The sequence below is a fragment of the Hippocampus zosterae genome, chromosome 12 (genome assembly GCF_025434085.1).
Source record: "Hippocampus zosterae strain Florida chromosome 12, ASM2543408v3, whole genome shotgun sequence".
NCBI lineage: Eukaryota > Metazoa > Chordata > Actinopteri > Syngnathiformes > Syngnathidae > Hippocampus > Hippocampus zosterae.
In genome coordinates, this window is record NC_067462.1 from 13,443,772 (window position 1) to 13,468,558 (window position 24,787).

Genomic DNA, 24,787 nt, shown 5'->3' on the forward strand with positions numbered 1-24,787 from the left:
GAAAACAATCAAGTTTCATATCTTGTTTGAAATATCATCTCGGTAGAGAAGGTATTGCTGTGCACTTAAGACTACATGGAGGCAATTTGGAGTTTGTGTAACTTGGATATACAAATGATAAAATTCAATTTAATCTGTGCTGTCCATACAATATGGCTTTCTAATGCTCCCACGAGTACAAATATAAGATGATCCCTTATTACCGAATGAGACGCATATGCCCATCTATGTGCCATAAACTATTGGGGAATGGCACATAGTATGTTCTTCTAGCCACAGTCTGGCTCCATCTGTGGGCTGCAGCAGCTGGCTCAATACGGTTGAGGATTTCTCAAACTCTTTTTCTTTGTACTACAATACCATCAGCACGCAGGTATGCCCTCATCATCTGCAACAGGTTCATAAAACAACACAATAAAGAAAGTACACTTTCACAATGAATATAATGATATATACATGAAGGGACAAGAGTATGTAGCAGAACACTTGCTTCCGAGCCTGATCTGGGAAATTGGCTGTGCAATCTTCTGACATGCTCTTCCAGGTCAACATCATCAATGGGAGTAAATCTATTTCTGGCTGAAATCTGAAAAAACTTCATTTTTTTTATGCAGGTATGAAGAGGAACAACACAACATCTCAGTGATGGCTCTCACTGTAAAGCCCTGAGTGGGGAGCAGTTCAATTTGATCACTTGTAATGTCAAGTGCTGGTCTTCCTCGTCTACCTAAAGTATGGAAATAAAAGGATTAAGGAATTCAAGCAAACGAATCGCTACGTGTTTTTTATATACTGTATACAGTACAGGCATATAGACACAGATGTACATAAAAGTATATGCAGCTTCAAAACCACGAGCAGCTATTTTCTCTAACCATTTTACTCAAGAAAAAAATAATTCAAACTTATAATTGAATAACTAAAAGATCACTAGTTATTGCTTAAAAGTGTACAGCCATCGCGTTACTTAATAGTCTACTGATTTGCAGGAAAACCACTAGTATAAAACGACGTTTGACAGGGTGATAGAAGGTAAGTCACAGCAAGTCGTCAGTAAAACCCGTGTGTAGTTCGAATAAAAATACATACGAAAAACCAATGACAAAAAATGGTAGCCATTTTACCTGTGTGCAAACGATGTGCCACATGGGAACAAACACGTCCACCATTAGGAGTGGGTCCCGCAATGATGACAGATCGGAGATCTATTGGACTTTGAATCAAACTTTGAATAGTATCAGCGCTAAACTGGTCACTAACTCTTCTTAAATTAGCAATTGAAATGTTTATCGCGCGTGCTTCACTTTCACCGGCAGACCCTTGATGACAGGCACTATTGCCCTGCACCTTCGCCGAATACGTCTCAGGACACTGTCCGCCATTGTTGTTTTAAAAAACTAAGTGGGCACAGAATTTCCAAAATCATGAGCCCTGACTGGTGGGATGACACTATTTTGAAACGTACAGCCAATAGGATACCGTTACATGTTTTCGTAATCATCCTTATTTGCATTTAATGCAAGTACAGTGTAATGTCACTAGCACTACAAGTGGGCACATTTATGGCCTTACATGTTCACTAGTAAGCGTCAAAATCATCTTACCAGTGAACTAGTGGGCACATTTATGGCCTTAAATGTTCAGTAGTAAGCGTCAAAATAATCTTATTAGTGAACTAGTGGGCGTTTTGCGGCTTACATGTTCACTAGTAAGCGTCAAAATGACCTTACTAGTGAACTAGTGAGCGTTTTGTGGCTTACATGTTCACTAGTAAGCGTCAAAATGACCTTACTAGTAAACTAGTGAGCGTTTTGTGGCTTACATGTTCACTAGTAAGCGTCAAAATGATCTTACTAGTGAACTATTGGGCGTTTTGTGGCTTACATGTTCACTAGTAAGCCTCAAAATGATCTTACTAGTGAACTAGTAGGCAATGTGTGGCTTACATGTCAACTAGTAAGCCTCAAAATGAACTTACTAGTGAACTAGTGGGCACATTTATGGCCTTACATGTTCACTAGTAAGCGTCAAAATGATCTTACTAGTGAACTAGTGGGCGTTTTGTGGCTTACATGTTCACTAGTAAGCGTCAAAATGACCTTACTAGTGAACTAGTGGGCGTTTTGTGGCTTACATGTTCACTAGTAAGCGTCCAAATGATCTTACTAGTGAACGAGTGAGCGTTTTGTGGCTGACATGTTCATAAATAAGTGTCAAAATGATCTTACTAGGGAACTAGTGGGCGTTTTGTGGCTTACATGTTCACTAGTAAGCGTCAAAATGATCTTACTAGTGAACAAGTGGGCGTTCTGTGGCTTACATGTTCACTAGAAGCCTCAAAATTATCTTACTAGTGAACTAGCGGGCGTTTTGTGGCTTACATGTCAACTAGTAAGCCTCAAAATGATCTTACTAGTGAACTAGTGGGCACATTTATGGCCTTACATGTTCACTAGTAAGCGTCAAAATGACCTTACTAGTGAACTAGTGGGCAATATGGAATAAATACTCAAAGGGCTTGCCAGGCAAGCCCATTGAGTATTTAAAGGGTTCAAAGGGCTTGCCTGGCAAGCCCTTTGAGTATTTATTCATCCGTGATGGTATTGTAGACCAATGAGAGCACGTCCGACAGACACGTGGACTTCGGGCGGCCAATCATGATGCATTTCGAGCCAAGCCCCAACAAAAACGGAGGAGAAAACTTTCAGACGCTTTGAAAGCTTTTGGGGTACATATTACTCTTGTTGTTACACAAAATTTTGTTTTACGATTATTTTAGGCGGTAACGTTATGGTGTAAATGTCAAATACGTGGTCAATTTATCAAGATGAAGCCTGCTTAAAAATTTGCTCCAACAATTTTGGAGATGTGTCTGACTTTGACAGCAATGGCGGCAGTTCAACGCTGACAGTCGCAGTCGGGTGCAGATTTATTTCGGCAGGACTTTCTAAAATCTGCCGTTTGCTCTGACAGTTCTCTGTCTGACAGTCACATTTTGTCTTATTACTCACAAGCTAATTGACATTTAAAAAAAGAGTTAATGTTTGGAACACGATTTTGCTCTTACTGTTTGCTGCCTTAGTTCGTTTGAAATATTCGCTTCCTGCATTACATGAAGTACATTTTTTAATATTCACAAGACTGTAACTGTGCATTATAAATAATGTCACATTTGCACTATGTTTTACTGGATCTACAACTAAACTAGGTCCTCATTTCTGGGAGAGTCCACAGCACCTCCTGTAGCACAACCATTCTGCCGGCACACCTTCAGCAGCACGATGTTTCTAACGGGAGCTGGAGGGTGATCAGCTTCATTGAAGAACAGGAGGAGGAGAGGCACAACGTTTGTCATTTGTGATATGTTTTTAGACTTTTCTCCTAACTAAAAAAACTATGTTTTGTTAATTTCTTGATATAGTTCTTGTATTTAAATATTTTAACAATCAAATATTTTTCAACTGTGTTTTAGATATGAATTGTATGAAATAAATCAGTGAAGCCCCATTCAAATTCTACTCTATCTAATCTGCTCGATCACACTGCTGTCAACCTGCTGTACCTCCAAACTCCTTGGCTTACTCGCAGTTGGAGGGTTCCCCCCGAACGGGGGGACACATCAAGGAACCAATCCCTGCACCCCGAACGGGGTGCCCTTACGGCCGTTTTTTTTTTTTCAGCTACCCGCCTCCTGAACCTGGCAGGGTGGCGGGCGGACCTTTTGCTCCAGGCGGGGGACATAGAGACAAATCCGGGGCCCACACAGACACTCTCACGCACGCAACAAACACACACACAACAAACTACCTGGACATGCGACATTTGCACACAACAGATTACAAGAAGACAGACATCCTTCAGATGCAACCACCACACACCACACTGGGTACACAAACATTGCACAAACATAAACACTAGACAATACAACATAACATGGAAATGCAGACTACATCCCAAAACACCACCACGAACAACAACACCTCGTAGGACACCAACAGGCAGCAGAGCACAAACAGACCAAAACAACACACTCGCCTCACCAACACTACCCTCAAACGCAACACGGACAGACAACTCCAACAGAGATACAACAAACACAAGACCACCCCCCCCAAACCTGGACCTGCAATAGCTGCAATAGAATCATCACACGCAGACAAACCTCACTCAGATGCAACTCAACACACCCACACTGGATACACAGACATTGCTCCGGCATCACCACCCGCCAATACACAAACACGTGGACATGCAGAACACACACGCAAACAACAAACACCCCAACACCACAACCCCCGAACAACCCACAAAGAACAACACCCACCAACAAAAACAACAAACACACACTGACCATACTACAAATAAACATCAACGGCATCCAAAACAAGAAAACAGAACTAGAAGAACTCGCCTCACAACAGCACGCAGACATCATCACCATACAAGAAACCAAACTAGAAAAACAACACAACACACCTCGTCTCACCAACTACACCAGCATTAGGAAAGACAGAGAACACAAGGGAGGAGGAGGACTGCTCACATACATTCACAAATCAGTCACATTCACTCCCATGAACATCCCCAACAACATTAACACCAACACTACAGAAATTCAAACCGTAAAGATTCACATAACCAACCACAAAAGACTACACATATGCAACATGTATATACCCCCCAGAGATACCACCCGACCAGACCACGCCACAGAAGATACAGACATCACCAACACCTTCCAATACATAAACTCGCTGGACAACACCATTCTAACCGCAGACATCAACGCTCACTCAACACAATGGCACTCTCCCTACGACGACCACAGAGGCACCCTCATTGCAGACATACTACAGAACTCCCAACAAATCACTCTAAACGCAAACACACCTACCAGAAAACCTACAAACATCAACCAACAACCAACATCACCGGACATCACAACAGCCAGCAACAGCATCACAAACAGAACAACATGGACCACAATACACGCACTCAGTTCAGACCACCTTCCTATCAAAATCACACACAACACGCGTGCTCCTTTCCGCCTACAACAACACCTTCAAACTTACACAAATTACAGGAAAGCAGACTGGGAAGGATACACCTCTGAAATAGAATCAGCACTGGAGAACATAACCATACCTGACAACATCCACACAGCCAACACCATGCTCACAAACCTCATACTTACAGCAGACAAACACCACATACCCCACGGAAAAATAAAAAGCAAATCACTTCTCCTACCACAACACATCAGAACACTCATCAGCCAAAGAAACGACATCAGACAACAAAACCACCAAGACCCACGCATCACAGACCTAAACAAAGAAATAGACAAACAAATCCAAAAACACAAACAAGAGCTATGGAAAGAACACTTAACGGATGCATGGAACCACAGACACAAACAATACATACTCTGGAACACAGTAACAAGACTATCAAACAAAGAACAAAAAGCACCAGAAAACACCACAATACAGTTCGGACAACACACGGCAATATCCAACAAACAGAAAGCACGAGCATTCAACAAACAATTCACCAACATAATACAACACAAAACCAACAGAACATACAGACAACTACAACGCAAAATACGAAAACTCAACACCACGCCCATAACCATCACAGAACAACAAGTCAAACAAGCACTACAACGCTCCAAAAACAACAACTCCACAGGCCCAGACAACATAAACATCAGACATCTGAAACACCTAGGCCCCAAAGCAATAACACTACTCACACACACTTACAACACATCACTCAACACCAACACCATCCCCGCAATATGGAAGACTGCAAAAATAATCCCAATACCAAAACCCAACAAAAACCACGCACTCGGCCCATCTTACAGACCAATAGCACTACTCAGCCCAATAGCCAAAACAATGGAAAAGGTAATACTACCCTTCATTACCAACAACACTCAACTACCCTCTCACCAACACGGCTTCCGAAAACAACACTCCACAACCACAGCACTACACCACATACACAACATCATAGCCACAGGTTTCAATCAACAAAAACCACCACAACGAACAGTTGCCATAGCCCTAGACATGTCCAAAGCCTTTGACACGGTAAACCTACACACACTCACAAACAAACTCAACAACACTAACACCCCAAACATCATCATCAAATACATCTTCAACTACATAAGGGGACGCAGACAATACACTCAATACCGGGGGGAAACATCAGAACATAGAAACACGAAAACGGGGGTACCACAGGGGGGAGTACTTTCACCAACACTATTCAACATATACATGGCAGACTTACCACAACCACCTCCAAATGTACACACAGTTACATATGCAGACGACATCACCATTCTATCCACACATGTCAAACCACAACAGGCACAACAACAAGTACAAAAATATCTCCACGACATATACAACTGGACAAAACAGAACCAACTCACACTCAACGCAGACAAAACCACCACCACTCTGTTCACACCGGATCCGGCAGAATACAGCAACAGGCTCACTTTACAAATAGATAACACCACCCTACCCACAGTCCGCGAACCCAAAATACTGGGATTAACATGGGACCCCAAACTCACCTTCTCAAAACACACACAACACACTCTAACCCGCGCCAAGCAATCAAACAAAATACTTAAAGCCTTAACAACCACTCACTGGGGAAAATCCAAAGAAACTATACTCACCACATACAAAGCAACCACACTCACACGCCTCGAATACGCAAACACTATATGGTCACCAACACTATCGGACACAAACAAGACAAAACTCCAGACCACACAGAACACAGCACTCAGAATAGCAACAGGATGCACACAAGACACAAACATACAACACTTGCATGAGGAAACAAAAACTCTCCCACTGAACACCCATCTAAAACTACACGCATCGCAAATCAGACAAAAAGCCCAACACCCAACCCACCCACTACACCCACTCACTCAACAACCACCACCACCCAGACAAAAGAAACAAACAATCTTCCACAACAACAACTACACACACAACAAAGACACAGCACCACAGGACACCAACAACGACACCATAAAACAGAACATGAAAGACATACACACCCACTTTGTACAAACACACTTGGACACCAGACAACACAACAAAGTAATACATGCACCAGCACCAGAAATAGACCCATCAGAGCAAGACCTACCACACAGAACCAGACAACTCCTAGCACAACTCCGAACCAACAAATCACCAGCCCTCCACTCCTACCTACACAACATTACACCGGACACACACCCAACACCACTCTGTGCGCTATGCGGCACGCAAGTGCACGACACACAACACCTGTTCACCTGCACAAACATACCCACCACACTGACTCCGGAGGACCTCTGGCGAAACCCAAGCGGAGTGGCGGCCCTGCTCGCCCGCTGGGCGGCGGAGGGGGTCTGGGGATCCGGGAGACGGAGTGAGGGCCCGGTCCCCCAATGTCGGGGCACGGGTGGGGTCGACAACAACAACAACAACAACATAAAAAAAGACTTCCCCTTTAAATTTGATCCAAGATGGCCGCTTGTGCGCCAGTGTGTTCGGCGACGCTCCTGCCATTTCGGGTTTTTTTACTTTTCGCAATGCTTGTTACCTCCCTAACAGCGTCTCGGTTGGTTTATGATTGCCGATCGTTGTTATTGATTCAACAACACGTCGGAGATTCGGCCGCGTTTTGGCAAGACGGTGGTGGAAAGACGCTACCTCCGTTCTTGGCTAACCTGCCGGCTGATCTCTTCCGCATTCGCTCGCTCCCTTCACGAAAGCGCCGAAAGCGCCGCCGCCGCCGCGGCAAACGCAGTGGTCAGCTCGTGAAATTGAAACGGGATCTGAGACACACTTCGATCGCTCCGGCGTGGTGTGCCCTCGACCCCGTCGCCTCGTGCTTGCTAACAGTCGTTGGCTCTCCCATCGTGCCACGGCATTTCTATCCTGCGCGCCTTTCTCGGGGAGGAATTCAGCGAAACCTTTTGAGGGAATTCCCCCGGGCTCGGCGATTGACAGAGGGAAGCCCTCCCATTGCTACTTCCACAAGGATCGCGTTGTTAAACGCCCGGTCGCTGACGAACAAGACCCATATTCTGAGGGAGTATTTTCTTTCCAATGACTTGGATTTTTTGTGTCTGACGGAGACTTGGGCAGGTACGGGTGAGTACAAAGCTTTGATTGAATTGTTACCACCTGACTGTGATTTCCTCGATACCCCGAGGACATCAGGACGTGGTGGAGGTACGGTAAGCATTTTTAAGAACAATTTCAAATGTAAACGGTGCACATTCACCACATCTGCCAACAGCTTTGAAGCAACCTTCTTTGAAGTTGGTCGTGTTTTCCCGGTGCTTTGTGCTGTCATTTACCGTCCTCCTAAATACAACAAAGACTTTTTAAGCGACTTTTCAAGCTTTCTTGCGGAAATCAGGCTGAGATATGATCGTATTCTCCTAATGGGGGATTTTAATATCCATGTATGTTGTCCGGAAAAAACGCTAGCAAAAGACTTCTTAAGACTTATCGACTCTTTTAATTTTGTGCAGTATGTGACCAGCCCGACACACGAACAAGGACATATTTTAGACCTTGTCCTTGCTCATGGTATAACGGTGTCAAATCTGGAAGTCCTTGAAAATGGAATTTCTGATCACATGGCAGTTTTATTTGACGTAGTATTATCGCATGCTGCTGTGAAATCTGGCGCTCCTAGTTGTAAACGCCGAATTTTTAACCCTCGCACTGCTAGTCGTTTCTCTGATGCCTTTAATAACCTTTGCGTACCCTCGTCTAACACAGAGGAACTCACCTCTTGGTTCGACTCGTCATGCCGGGCCATCCTGGATTTGGTGGCTCCTTCAAAAATTGTGCTGCCAAAGCCTAAACCCGAGCCATGGTTTAACGACATTACCCGCGCAGCTAGGCAGGAGTGTCGCAAAGCTGAACGCAAGTGGAAAAGAGACAAATTGCATGTCTCTTCTCAAATTTGGAAAGACAGCTGGCGTATCTACCAGCTCACAGTAAAAGAGGCCAAAAGAAAATATCTGTCGGACCTTATTCTAGCCAACCGTCACAACCCTCGTGCACTATTTAAAACGATAGATTCTGTACTCAAACCCCCTCTGCCTACTTGCGCGGATTCTTCAGCCGAGATGTGCAACAGATTCCTTCAGTTCTTTATTGATAAGGTCTCTACAGCTAGGATTCCGGTCCCAAATACCGCATCTGACCCCTCTGTCCATGTTCCATGTTCAGCTGTCCTAAATTCTTTTGATACTGTGTCCTTGGCGCTTTTGGAGGATGTAGTTCGCCAGACGAAGCCATCTGGCTCCCCTTGCGACTCTCTTCCCCCACGCTTCTTTCAGGAGGTTCTCCCGAGTGTTGGTGCATCGGTCTTGGATATCATCAACAGCAGCCTTTCTTCTGGTGTAGTTCCCCAACAGTTTAAACATGCTGTGGTCCAACCCTTGATCAAGAAACCTGGTCTTGATCCAGATGAGCTGTCAAGTTACAGACCCATTTCCAAACTGCCTTTCATTTCCAAAATTCTGGAAAAAGTGGTGCACATGCAGTTGAAACTTTTCTTGGATGAACATAACATCTTGGAGGTCTTCCAGTCAGGTTTCAAGACGATGCATAGCACGGAGTCAGCCCTGTTACGCGTTTCTAATGACATCCTCCTGGCAAATGACTCTGGAGACCACGTGTGTCTGGTTTTATTGGACTTAACTGCAGCATTTGATACAGTGGATCACAGTATTCTGCTGACTCGTTTGCAGCACTTGGTGGGCATTGGCGGGAGTGTTCTTGATTGGTTTAGGTCCTATCTAGCTGACAGGACCTTTTGTGTCAGCCTTGGCTGCTCTGAATCACGCACTGCTCCCCTGTCATGTGGTGTTCCACAGGGCTCAATTCTGGGGCCTCTGCTGTTCTCGCTGTATCTGCTCCCATTGGGTTCCATCTTAAGGAAACATGGTATTCCTTTCCACTGCTATGCAGATGACTGCCAGATCTATGTCCCACTGAGCAAGAAAGACACCTTCTCATTAAGGCCACTCCTATCCTGTCTGGAAGAAATCAAAACCTGGATGGCACAAAATTTCTTGAAGTTCAACGAAAAGAAGACAGAGGTGATATTGTTTGGCCCCAGTGGACCTTGTACATTCCATCCTGTAGACTTGGGCCCCCTATCTCCTTATCTGAAATCAACGGTCTCAAACTTGGGACTTAAACTGGACAGTGATTTCAAACTCGATCGGCAAATTGGTGCCGTTGTTAAATCCAGCTTCTTTCACCTTAGACAGCTGGCCAAAATAAAACCTTTCCTCTCACATGTACACTTTGAGACAGTAATTCATGCCTTTGTCACATCCCGGCTCGATTACTGCAACGCCCTGTACTTTGGAGTCAGCCAGTCCTCCATCAAGCGCCTTCAGCTGGTACAGAATGCCGCTGCTCGCCTCTTGACTGGTACTCGTAAGAGGGAGCATATAACTCCTACTTTGGCATCCCTTCACTGGCTCCCCATTCATTTTAGAATTATTTTTAAGATCCTCCTCTTTGTTTTCAAATCTCTGAATAATCTCGCGCCACCTTACCTCTCTGAGCTCATACGCCCCTACACCCCTGCCCGGCGCCTCAGGTCTGTGGACCAGTCTTTGCTAGACGTACCAAGAACTAAACTGAGGCTCAGAGGGGATCGAGCCTTTTCTGTTGCTGGTCCATCTCTCTGGAATGACCTCCCACTGAACATTCGGCAAGCCTCCTCGCTGCCCATCTTTAAATCCCTCCTCAAAACTCACTTGTATTCTTTGGCGTTTGACTCAGCATGACTTAGATTTGTTATTGGTTTTACTGCTTGGTGCTTTCTACCGCCTTATTACTTATTACTTATTACTGATTCGTCTTACTGTTTATTGTATATGTTAAATCGCTCCATGTACAGCACTTTGTATGCAGCGATGGCTGTTTGAAAGTGCTCTATAAATACTGTTGACTTGACTTGACTTGACTTAAATATTCCTGCTGCATAATATATCTCCTTTCCTTTCGTAAAGGATGGTCAGAACCTTTCCTAAGCATTATTAAAATTTAGACGATCTTTGCTCCAGGTGCTACCGGCTCATCTCACTCGGTTAGGATAGGAAAGGAAAGTTCCTATGCCAAAATGATAATCCAAAAAGGGCCCCTGTTGGTGGATAATCAGGCCATGGGAGGTGTGAGTAAATTGTGAGGGGGTGTTGGCTGGAGCTAGAAATAATTTTGGTGTCTTGTCCCTGCAGTAGGTTCATTAAAAGAGCAACCAGTGTTTTCACCACCATGGTCGGATCTTACTCTGGAGGGTAACCCATACAGGCAGGTGGCTTGGACAAAATATTTCAACACTGTCAAAGCTGTGTTGTCTGTGCTCCAGTTGAAGGTACGTTATTAGCCTGGAATTCCCATCAATGCCGGCATGTGTCACAAACACCCACCTGTAAAACAAACATGAAAAGAATAATGATTAAATACAAGAAAACAATCAAGTTTCATATCTTGTTTGAAATATCATCTCGGTAGAGAAGGTATTGCTGTGCACTTAAGACTACATGGAGGCAATTTGGAGTTTGTGTAACTTGGATATACAAATGATAAAATTCAATTTAATCTGTGCTGTCCATACAATATGGCTTTCTAATGCTCCCACGAGTACAAATATAAGATGATCCCTTATTACCGAATGAGACGCATATGCCCATCTATGTGCCATAAACTATTGGGGAATGGCACATAGTATGTTCTTCTAGCCACAGTCTGGCTCCATCTGTGGGCTGCAGCAGCTGGCTCAATACGGTTGAGGATTTCTCTAACTCTTTTTCTTTGTACTACAATACCATCAGCACGCAGGTATGCCCTCATCATCTGCAACAGGTTCATAAAACAACACAATAAAGAAAGTACACTTTCACAATGAATATAATGATATATACATGAAGGGACAAGAGTATGTAGCAGAACACTTGCTTCCGAGCCTGATCTGGGAAATTGGCTGTGCAATCTTCTGACATGCTCTTCCAGGTCAACATCATCAATGGGAGTAAATCTATTTCTGGCTGAAATCTGAAAAAACTTCATTTTTTTTATGCAGGTATGAAGAGGAACAACACAACATCTCAGTGATGGCTCTCACTGTAAAGCCCTGAGTGGGGAGCAGTTCAATTTGATCACTTGTAATGTCAAGTGCTGGTCTTCCTCGTCTACCTAAAGTATGGAAATAAAAGGATTAAGGAATTCAAGCAAACGAATCGCTACGTGTTTTTTATATACTGTATACAGTACAGGCATATAGACACAGATGTACATAAAAGTATATGCAGCTTCAAAACCACGAGCAGCTATTTTCTCTAACCATTTTACTCAAGAAAAAAATAATTCAAACTTATAATTGAATAACTAAAAGATCACTAGTTATTGCTTAAAAGTGTACAGCCATCGCGTTACTTAATAGTCTACTGATTTGCAGGAAAACCACTAGTATAAAACGACGTTTGACAGGGTGATAGAAGGTAAGTCACAGCAAGTCGTCAGTAAAACCCGTGTGTAGTTCGAATAAAAATACATACGAAAAACCAATGACAAAAAATGGTAGCCATTTTACCTGTGTGCAAACGATGTGCCACATGGGAACAAACACGTCCACCATTAGGAGTGGGTCCCGCAATGATGACAGATCGGAGATCTATTGGACTTTGAATCAAACTTTGAATAGTATCAGCGCTAAACTGGTCACTAACTCTTCTTAAATTAGCAATTGAAATGTTTATCGCGCGTGCTTCACTTTCACCGGCAGACCCTTGATGACAGGCACTATTGCCCTGCACCTTCGCCGAATACGTCTCAGGACACTGTCCGCCATTGTTGTTTTAAAAAACTAAGTGGGCACAGAATTTCCAAAATCATGAGCCCTGACTGGTGGGATGACACTATTTTGAAACGTACAGCCAATAGGATACCGTTACATGTTTTCGTAATCATCCTTATTTGCATTTAATGCAAGTACAGTGTAATGTCACTAGCACTACAAGTGGGCACATTTATGGCCTTACATGTTCACTAGTAAGCGTCAAAATCATCTTACCAGTGAACTAGTGGGCACATTTATGGCCTTAAATGTTCAGTAGTAAGCGTCAAAATAATCTTATTAGTGAACTAGTGGGCGTTTTGCGGCTTACATGTTCACTAGTAAGCGTCAAAATGACCTTACTAGTGAACTAGTGAGCGTTTTGTGGCTTACATGTTCACTAGTAAGCGTCAAAATGACCTTACTAGTAAACTAGTGAGCGTTTTGTGGCTTACATGTTCACTAGTAAGCGTCAAAATGATCTTACTAGTGAACTATTGGGCGTTTTGTGGCTTACATGTTCACTAGTAAGCCTCAAAATGATCTTACTAGTGAACTAGTAGGCAATGTGTGGCTTACATGTCAACTAGTAAGCCTCAAAATGAACTTACTAGTGAACTAGTGGGCACATTTATGGCCTTACATGTTCACTAGTAAGCGTCAAAATGATCTTACTAGTGAACTAGTGGGCGTTTTGTGGCTTACATGTTCACTAGTAAGCGTCAAAATGACCTTACTAGTGAACTAGTGGGCGTTTTGTGGCTTACATGTTCACTAGTAAGCGTCCAAATGATCTTACTAGTGAACGAGTGAGCGTTTTGTGGCTGACATGTTCATAAATAAGTGTCAAAATGATCTTACTAGGGAACTAGTGGGCGTTTTGTGGCTTACATGTTCACTAGTAAGCGTCAAAATGATCTTACTAGTGAACAAGTGGGCGTTCTGTGGCTTACATGTTCACTAGAAGCCTCAAAATTATCTTACTAGTGAACTAGCGGGCGTTTTGTGGCTTACATGTCAACTAGTAAGCCTCAAAATGATCTTACTAGTGAACTAGTGGGCACATTTATGGCCTTACATGTTCACTAGTAAGCGTCAAAATGACCTTACTAGTGAACTAGTGGGCAATATGGAATAAATACTCAAAGGGCTTGCCAGGCAAGCCCATTGAGTATTTAAAGGGTTCAAAGGGCTTGCCTGGCAAGCCCTTTGAGTATTTATTCATCCGTGATGGTATTGTAGACCAATGAGAGCACGTCCGACAGACACGTGGACTTCGGGCGGCCAATCATGATGCATTTCGAGCCAAGCCCCAACAAAAACGGAGGAGAAAACTTTCAGACGCTTTGAAAGCTTTTGGGGTACATATTACTCTTGTTGTTACACAAAATTTTGTTTTACGATTATTTTAGGCGGTAACGTTATGGTGTAAATGTCAAATACGTGGTCAATTTATCAAGATGAAGCCTGCTTAAAAATTTGCTCCAACAATTTTGGAGATGTGTCTGACTTTGACAGCAATGGCGGCAGTTCAACGCTGACAGTCGCAGTCGGGTGCAGATTTATTTCGGCAGGACTTTCTAAAATCTGCCGTTTGCTCTGACAGTTCTCTGTCTGACAGTCACATTTTGTCTTATTACTCACAAGCTAATTGACATTTAAAAAAAGAGTTAATGTTTGGAACACGATTTTGCTCTTACTGTTTGCTGCCTTAGTTCGTTTGAAATATTCGCTTCCTGCATTACATGAAGTACATTTTTTAATATTCACAAGACTGTAACTGTGCATTATAAATAATGTCACATTTGCACTATGTTTTACTGGATCTACAACTAAACTAGGTCCTCATTTCTGGGAGAGTCCACAGCACCTCCTGTAGCACAACCATTCTGCCGGCACACCTTCAGCAGCACGATGTTTCTAACGGGAGCTGGAGGGTGATCAGCTTCATTGAAGAACAGGAGGAGGAGAGGCACAACGTTTGTCATTTGTGATATGTTTTTAGACTTTTCTCCTAACTAAAAAAACTATGTTTTGTTAATTTCTTGATATAGTTCTTGTATTTAAATATTTTAACAATCAAATATTTTTCAACTGTGTTTTAGATATGAATTGTATGAAATAAATAAATCAGTGAAGCCCCATTCAAATTCTACTCTATCTAATCTGCTCGATCACACTGCTGTCAACCTGCTGTACCTCCAAACTCCTTGGCTTACTCGCAGTTGGAGGGTTCCCCCCGAACGGGGGGACACATCAAGGAACCAATCCCTGCACCCCGAACGGGGTGCCCTTACGGCCGTTTTTTTTTTTTTCAGCTACCCGCCTCCTGAACCTGGCAGGGTGGCGGGCGGACCTTTTGCTCCAGGCGGGGGACATAGAGACAAATCCGGGGCCCACACAGACACTCTCACGCACGCAACAAACACACACACAACAAACTACCTGGACATGCGACATTTGCACACAACAGATTACAAGAAGACAGACATCCTTCAGATGCAACCACCACACACCACACTGGGTACACAAACATTGCACAAACATAAACACTAGACAATACAACATAACATGGAAATGCAGACTACATCCCAAAACACCACCACGAACAACAACACCTCGTAGGACACCAACAGGCAGCAGAGCACAAACAGACCAAAACAACACACTCGCCTCACCAACACTACCCTCAAACGCAACACGGACAGACAACTCCAACAGAGATACAACAAACACAAGACCACCCCCCCCCAAACCTGGACCTGCAATAGCTGCAATAGAATCATCACACGCAGACAAACCTCACTCAGATGCAACTCAACACACCCACACTGGATACACAGACATTGCTCCGGCATCACCACCCGCCAATACACAAACACGTGGACATGCAGAACACACACGCAAACAACAAACACCCCAACACCACAACCCCCGAACAACCCACAAAGAACAACACCCACCAACAAAAACAACAAACACACACTGACCATACTACAAATAAACATCAACGGCATCCAAAACAAGAAAACAGAACTAGAAGAACTCGCCTCACAACAGCACGCAGACATCATCACCATACAAGAAACCAAACTAGAAAAACAACACAACACACCTCGTCTCACCAACTACACCAGCATTAGGAAAGACAGAGAACACAAGGGAGGAGGAGGACTGCTCACATACATTCACAAATCAGTCACATTCACTCCCATGAACATCCCCAACAACATTAACACCAACACTACAGAAATTCAAACCGTAAAGATTCACATAACCAACCACAAAAGACTACACATATGCAACATGTATATACCCCCCAGAGATACCACCCGACCAGACCACGCCACAGAAGACACAGACATCACCAACACCTTCCAATACATAAACTCGCTGAACAACACCATTCTAACCGCAGACATCAACGCTCACTCAACACAATGGCACTCTCCCTACGACGACCACAGAGGCACCCTCATTGCAGACATACTACAGAACTCCCAACAAATCACTCTAAACGCAAACACACCTACCAGAAAACCTACAAACATCAACCAACAACCAACATCACCGGACATCACAACAGCCAGCAACAGCATCACAAACAGAACAAAATGGACCACAATACACGCACTCAGTTCAGACCACCTTCCTATCAAAATCACACACAACACGCGTGCTCCTTTCCGCCTACAACAACACCTTCAAACTTACACAAATTACAGGAAAGCAGACTGGGAAGGATACACCTCTGAAATAGAATCAGCACTGGAGAACTTAACCATACCTGACAACATCCACACAGCCAACACCATGCTCACAAACCTCATACTTAGAGCAGACAAACACCACATACCCCACGGAAAACTAAAAAGCAAATCACTTCTCCTACCACAACACATCAGAACACTCATCAGCCAAAGAAACGACATCAGACAACAAAACCACCAAGACCCACGCATCACAGACCTAAACAAAGAAATAGACAAACAAATCCAAAAACACAAACAAGAGCTATGGAAAGAACACTTAACGGATGCATGGAACCACAGACACAAACAATACATACTCTGGAACACAGTAACAAGACTATCTAACAAAGAACAAAAAGCACCAGAAAACACCACAATACAGTTCGGACAACACACGGCAATATCCAACAAACAGAAAGCACGAGCATTCAACAAACAATTCACCAACATAATACAACACAAAACCAACAGAACATACAGACAACTACAACGCAAAATACGAAAACTCAACACCACGCCCATAACCATCACAGAACAACAAGTCAAACAAGCACTACAACGCTCCAAAAACAACAACTCCACAGTCCCAGACAACATAAACATCAGACATCTGAAACACCTAGGCCCCAAAGCAATAACACTACTCACACACACTTACAACACATCACTCAACACCAACACCATCCCCGCAATATGGAAGACTGCAAAAATAATCCCAATACCAAAACCCAACAAAAACCACGCACTCGGCCCATCCTACAGACCGATAGCACTACTCAGCCCAATAGCCAAAACAATGGAAAAGGTAATACTACCCTTCATTACCAACAACACTCAACTACCCTCTCACCAACACGGCTTCCGAAAACAACACTCCACAACCACAGCACTACACCACATACACAACATCATAGCCACAGGTTTCAATCAACAAAAACCACCACAACGAACAGTTGCCATAGCCCTAGACATGTCCAAAGCCTTTGACACGGTAAACCTACACACACTCACAAACAAACTCAACAACACTAACACCCCAAACATCATCATCAAATACATCTTCAACTACATAAGGGGACGCAGACAATACACTCAATACCGGGGGGAAACATCAGAACACAGAAACACGAAAACGGGGGTACCACAGGGGGGAGTACTTTCACCAACACTATTCAACATATACATGGCAGACTTACCACAACCACCTCCAAATGTACACACAGTTACATATGCAGACGACATCACCATTCTATCCACACATGTCAAACCACAACAGGCACAACAACAAGTACAAAAATATCTCCACGACATACACAACTGGACAAAACAGAACCAACTCACACTCAACGCAGACAAAACCACCACCACTCTGTTCACACCGGATCCGGCAGAATACAGCAACAGACTCACTTTACAAATAGATAACACCACCCTACCCACAGTCCGCGAACGCAAAATACTGGGATTAACATGGGACCCCAAACTCACCTTCTCAAAACACACACAACACACTCTAACCCGCGCCAAGCAATCAAACAAAATACTTAAAGCCTTAACAACCACTCACTGGGGAAAATCCAAAGAAACTATACTCACCACATACAAAGCAACCACACTCACACGCCTCGAATACGCAAACACTATATGGTCACCAACACTATCGGACACAAACAAGACAAAACTCCAGACCACACAGAACACCGCACTCAGAATAGCAACAGGATGCACACAAGACACAAACATACAACACTTGCATGAGGAAACAAAAACTCTCCCACTGAACACCCATCTAAAACTACACGCATCGCAAATCAGACAAAAAGCCCAACACCCAACCCACCCACTACACCCACTCACTCAACAACCACCACCACCCAGACAAAAGAAACAAACAATCTTCCACAACAACAACTACACACACAACAAAGACACAGCACCACAGGACACCAACAACGACACCATAAAACAGAACATGAAAGACATACACACCCACTTTGTACAAACACACTTGGACACCAGACAACACAACAAAGTAATACATGCACCAGCACCAGAAATAGACCCATCAGAGCAAGACCTACCACACAGAACCAGACAACTCCTAGCACAACTCCGAACCAACAAATCACCAGCCCTCCACTCCTACCTACACAACATTACACCGGACACACACCCAACACCACTCTGTGCGCTATGCGGCACGCAAGTGCACGACACACAACACCTGTTCACCTGCACAAACATACCCACCACACTGACTCCGGAGGACCTCTGGCGAAACCCAAGCGGAGTGGCGGCCCTGCTCGCCCGCTGGGCGGAGGAGGGGGGTCTGGGGATCCGGGAGACGGAGTGAGGGCCCGGTCCCCCAATGTCGGGGCACGGGTGGGGTCGACAACAACAACAACAACATCAACCTGCTGTAAATAATGCCTCCATTCATGATTGTAGAAACCCCAGAACGGTAAACATGTGATTATTTTATTTTAAAATATAAGAAGCCTATGTTTTGCAATTGTGCTCATTTTCATTGTATTGCACGACAAATATAATAGATGAGCCGGTTTGGGGACATCATCAACCAAGCTGCTGCTCCAATTGCAATGCGATATATTGTCCTGCTCTCCTAAATTCGCATCTACACCACAAATTATAACATCCTAACTGATTTAGCAACAACTGAAAATTCACATCATTATTTAGGGAGTTGCATAACTGTTGCATTATATGGTGCCCTATTCATTTTATTTAGTATAGCATACATATATAAAAGTGGAAAGATACTGCAGAGCTGTGCCATTACTCTTTATCTCTGTGTACATAATAAATAAACATCACCTACAGATACATTGGTAAAAATTGCTTGATTCCTTCTGTATACTGTAGATATTACGCAAATGGCGGTAAATAATTGTGAAAGCTCAGAATCAGGTTTTAAAGGGTTAATTCTTTGCTGGGTGGAGCTCTTATCATGGAGCCAATAGGAGGTGTCCTCGGGTGGTGTCCGTCCCTCATTCAGCTCGGGTCCTCCACCAGAGGCCAGGAAGCCCGAGGGCCCCGCGCAGTACCCCCGCCGCTCCCAGCACCGCACACCTCCGGACCGAGATGTCCGACGCTGGTCCCGGGATCTGTCGCAACCACCCATCCAGTCCGGGGGTCACTGCCCCGAGCGCCCCGACCACCACAGGCACGACCGCCACCCCCACCCCCCAGGCCCTCCCCAGCCCCTCCCCGAGCCCCTGGTACCCCCCGAGCCCCCCATGCTCCCCCCTCCCGATGCCTCCACCACCTGGGACCGCCACATCCACCACAACGGCCCTCCTCCGCCCCCCATCCACGACCACGACATCTGGCTGGCTCGCCACCACCATCCCGCCAGTCTGGATCCGGAAGTCCCACAGGATCCCCGCTCCGCCACCCTCCACCACCCTCGGAGGTGCCCCCCACTCCGACCCCGGGGCCCCCAGTCCACACTCCGCACAGATGCCTCGGCAGACCACGCCAGCCACCTGGCCATGGCGCTCCACGCAGGCCCCCCCTGCCAGCATCCCACACCCCGCAGCCACGTGCCGGATCGTCCCAGGCGCCTCCCCGCACAACCCACACCCCGGGTCCTGTCCGGCGCGGCACATCCGGGCCTCGACGGCTCCGGCGCCCAAGGCCCGCTCCTGAGCAGCCAGGATGAGCGCCCCTGCGCTGTCCCCCAGGCCAGTCCCCTCCAGCCACCGATAGGACTTCTTGAGATCAGCCACCTCAGCCACGGTCCGGTGGCACATCCCGCGTAGGGGCCCGCCCCACCACGATGGTCCCCCCCCCAGCGCCCGTCCCTCCGCTCCCCACTTGGGGCAAAAAATGAGCACATAACACCATCCAGTGTGGGTCCTTGGGCAAGAGCCTTCACGCTAATGCGTACCTCATACAATGATGAGAGACAATAAAATGAATGACATGCCAGCTCAGACGTCGCCCGGCCAAACAAGGTCTGCGTCAGGTGCTGGGGAACCAGAGCACCTTGATGAAAAATGGAGCAGAGATGGGCAAGATGCAATAACATGGCTCTGTTGGAATGCTACTACTCAAGCAAGCCTAGTCAGAGAGGTTACATGGAGAGAATGTGGGCTAAATGGTTACTTCGAAACCCACAGTCACGGGTGGCCACGAAACAACTCGTAACTCAGTGTTCCAACATCCACAAACGGCAACTGCTGTCACAACTTGAGATTGATGAGGTACAACGCAGGTTCCATGGTGAGGGGCCCCAGGCTGCCAGATCAGAGGAGGAGTTCATACCAGAGTGAATGCAGATGATGAGATTGGGAGGCCAGCCCCAATGAATGAAATGCTGAGCGAGGCAGCAACTGACCTGAAAGCTAAGATCATGGCAAGAATGAAAGCTGGGAAACCTAGAATCCGATTACAACGGCTATGTGAAGTACCACCTGAAAGTCTCTTGGAAAGTGTGAATTCAGCACTGAGGGCGATCCTTACCGTAACGATCACGGAAATGAACTGATATACGCTTCAGCATCAGTGATCCTTGAGATGCTTGGCTATAAGAGCAACCATGGAAGCCATGAGATACATTACCGACCATGGAAAAGACGGTTGGAGGCTAAGATCAAGGCGGCTCGGAAAGATGTGAGTCAATTGACTGAGGTCCAGAGAGGTGTGATGAAAAGGCCGATCCTGAGAGGTACATCCAGATGACCATATATGAAGCACTCGAAACAAAGGCTCCAAGCCTTGTCCAGCCGCCTAAAGCGGTACACGAAAGAGAATGAGGCCAGACGAATAAACAGGCTGTTTGCAACACAACCTGCGAAAGTGTACGCTCAGTGGCAGGGTCCTAACAACAGAGCTGATCCACCAAGACTGGAAACTGAAAGGTACTGGAGAGGCAGATGGGAGAAGGAGGTTGCACATAACAGCAGTGCACAATGGCTGGTCACCCAAAGAGAGGAGCACAGACACCTCCCTGAACAGAACCCAATTACCATAACAGTGGCAGACATAAAGGAAATAGTCTCAAATATGAAGAACTGGACAGCACCAGGCCCGGACATGGTCCACACTTACTGGCTAAAGAGACTCACAGCACTCCATGAGCGCCCAGCAGCACAAATGAACCAGCTGCCTCGGGATGGGACTCACCCAGGATGGCTAACCGAAGGGCGAACGATCCTTATCATGAAAGATCCCTCAAAGGGTGCAGTCGCATCCAACTATCGGCCAATAACCTGTCCCTCCACAATTTTGGAAGCTCATGTTGCGGCTAAGATAAGTGCACACATGGATCAATACATGAGCGAAGCACGGAAGGGCATTGGTAGAGATACCAGGGGAGCCAAACATCAGCTCCTGGTTGACAGAACAGTCACACAAGACTGCAGGTCCCGATGTACCAACCTGTGCACAGCCTGGATTGATTAAAAGAAAGCCTATGACTCGATGCCACATACATGGATCACTGAATGCTTGGATGTGTATAAGGTGAACAGGACCCTAAGAGCCTTCGTTGCGAACTTGATGAGGATGTGGAAAACCACACTTGAAGCCAATGGCAAGCCACTTACCCAAGTGTCCATGAAATGTGGCATATACCAAGGTGATGCACTCTCCCCACTGCTGTCCTGCATAGGACTGAACCCCCTAAGCCAAGTAATCACCAAGACAGGCCATGGATACCGCCTCAGAAATGGAGCTACGATCAGTCACCTCCTCTACAAGGATGACATGTAGCTGTTTGCTAAGAGCGAAAGGGACATAGACTCCCTGATCCACACAATCAAGATCTACAGCAGCGACATCGGGATGTCATTCGTGCTGGAGAAATGTAGTCGGATGGTGACTAAGAGAGGAAGGGTAGTCCGCACTGAAGGGGTCTCACTCCCTGAAGGAACAATAGCAGACATTGAGGACAGCTACAAGTACCTCGGTATACCACAAGCCAATGGCAACCTCAAACTGGCAACAAGGAAAGCGGCTACGGCCAAATACCTCCAGCGAGTGAGGCAAGTCCTAAGAAGCCAGCTCAATGGCAAGAATAAGACCCGGGCAATAAACAGCTATGCCCTTTCCAGTGATCAGATACCCTGCAGGAAAAATAAGGTGGCCAAAGGAAGAGATTCAGACCACGGATGTTAAGACCCGAAAGCTCGTTACCATGCATGGAGGGTTCCATACCAAATCCAGCACCCTGAGACTGTACACAAGCCGAAAGGAAGGAGGCCGGGGACTAGTGAGTGTGAGAGCCACTGTCCAGGATGAAACATCCAAGCTCCACAAATACATCAAGGAGAAGGCACCAACGGATGATGTACTCAGAGAATGTCTCAGACAATGGGGAACAGAAGATGAGGTGCTGGAAGAGGGACCATCATGGGAGGACAAGCCCCTACACGGGATGTACCACCGGACAATAACTGCCGTGGCCAATCTCAAGAAGTCCGATCAGAGTTCTAGAGAGGGCTGGCCTGAAGGACAGCACAGAGGCACTCATCCTGGCTGCTCAGGAGCAGGCCCTGAGCACCACAGCCATCGAGGCCTAGATATACCACACCAGCCAAGACCCAAGGTGTAGGTTGTGCAAAGAGGCACCTGAGACGATCTAACACATAACTGCAGGGTGTAAGGTGCTGGCAGGGAAAGCCTATATGGAACGCCATAACCAGGTGGCTGGCATAGTCTACCGAAACATCTGTGCGGAGTATGGACTGGACACCCCAAGGTCAAAATGGGAAACACCTCCGAAGGTGGTGGAGAATGACAGAGCGAAGATCCTATGGGACTTCCAGATCCAGACTGACAAGATGGTAATGGCGAACCAACCAGATATCCTGATGATAGATAAAGGGCAGAGGAAAGCCGTTGTAGTGGATGTAGCGGTCCCAAGTGCTGGAAACATCAGAAAGAAGGAACACGAGAAACTCGAGAAATCCCAAGGGCTCAGAGAGGAGCTGGAGAGAGCCTGGAAGGTAAAGGGGACAGTCGTGCCTGTGGTGGTCGGAGCACTCGGGGCAGTGACCCCCAAACTAGATGATGAGTGGTTGCAACAGATCCCGGGAACAACATCGGACATCTCAGTCCAGAAATGTGCAGTGCTGGGAACGGCAAGGATACTGCGCAGAACCCTCAAGCTTCCTGGCCTCTGGTAGAGGACCCCAGCTGAATGAGGGATGGACACCACCTGAGGGGTGAGACGAGGATTTTTTTTATAGATATACAGTAGATACACATTCACTCCCATGAACATCCCCAACAACATTAACACCAACACTACAGAAATTCAAACCGTAAAGATTCACATAACCAACCACAAAAGACTACACATATGCAACATGTATATACCCCCCAGAGATACCACCCGACCAGACCACGCCACAGAAGACACAGACATCACCAACACCTTCCAATACATAAACTCGCTGAACAACACCATTCTAACCGCAGACATCAACGCTCACTCAACACAATGGCACTCTCCCTACGACGACCACAGAGGCACCCACATTGCAGACATACTACAAAACTCCCAACAAATCACTCTAAACACAAACACACCCACCAGAAAACCTACAAACATCAACCAACAACCAACATCACCGGACATCACAGCAGCCAGCAACAGCATCACAAACAGAACAACATGGACCACAATACACGCACTCAGTTCAGACCACCTTCCTATCAAAATCACACACAACACGCGTGCTCCTTTCCGCCTACAACAACACCTTCAAACTTACACAAATTACAGGAAAGCAGACTGGGAAGGATACACCTCTGAAATAGAATCAGCACTGGAGAACATAACCATACCTGACAACATCCACACAGCCAACACCATGCTCACAAACCTCATACTTACAGCAGACAAACACCACATACCCCACGGAAAAATAAAAAGCAAATCACTTCTCCTACCACAACACATCAGAACACTCATCAGCCAGAGAAACGACATCAGACAACAAAACCACCAAGACCCACGCATCACAGACCTAAACAAAGAAATAGACACACAAATCCAAAAACACAAACAAGAGCTATGGAAAGAACACTTAACGGATGCATGGAACCACAGACACAAACAACACATACTCTGGAACACAGTAACAAGACTATCAAAC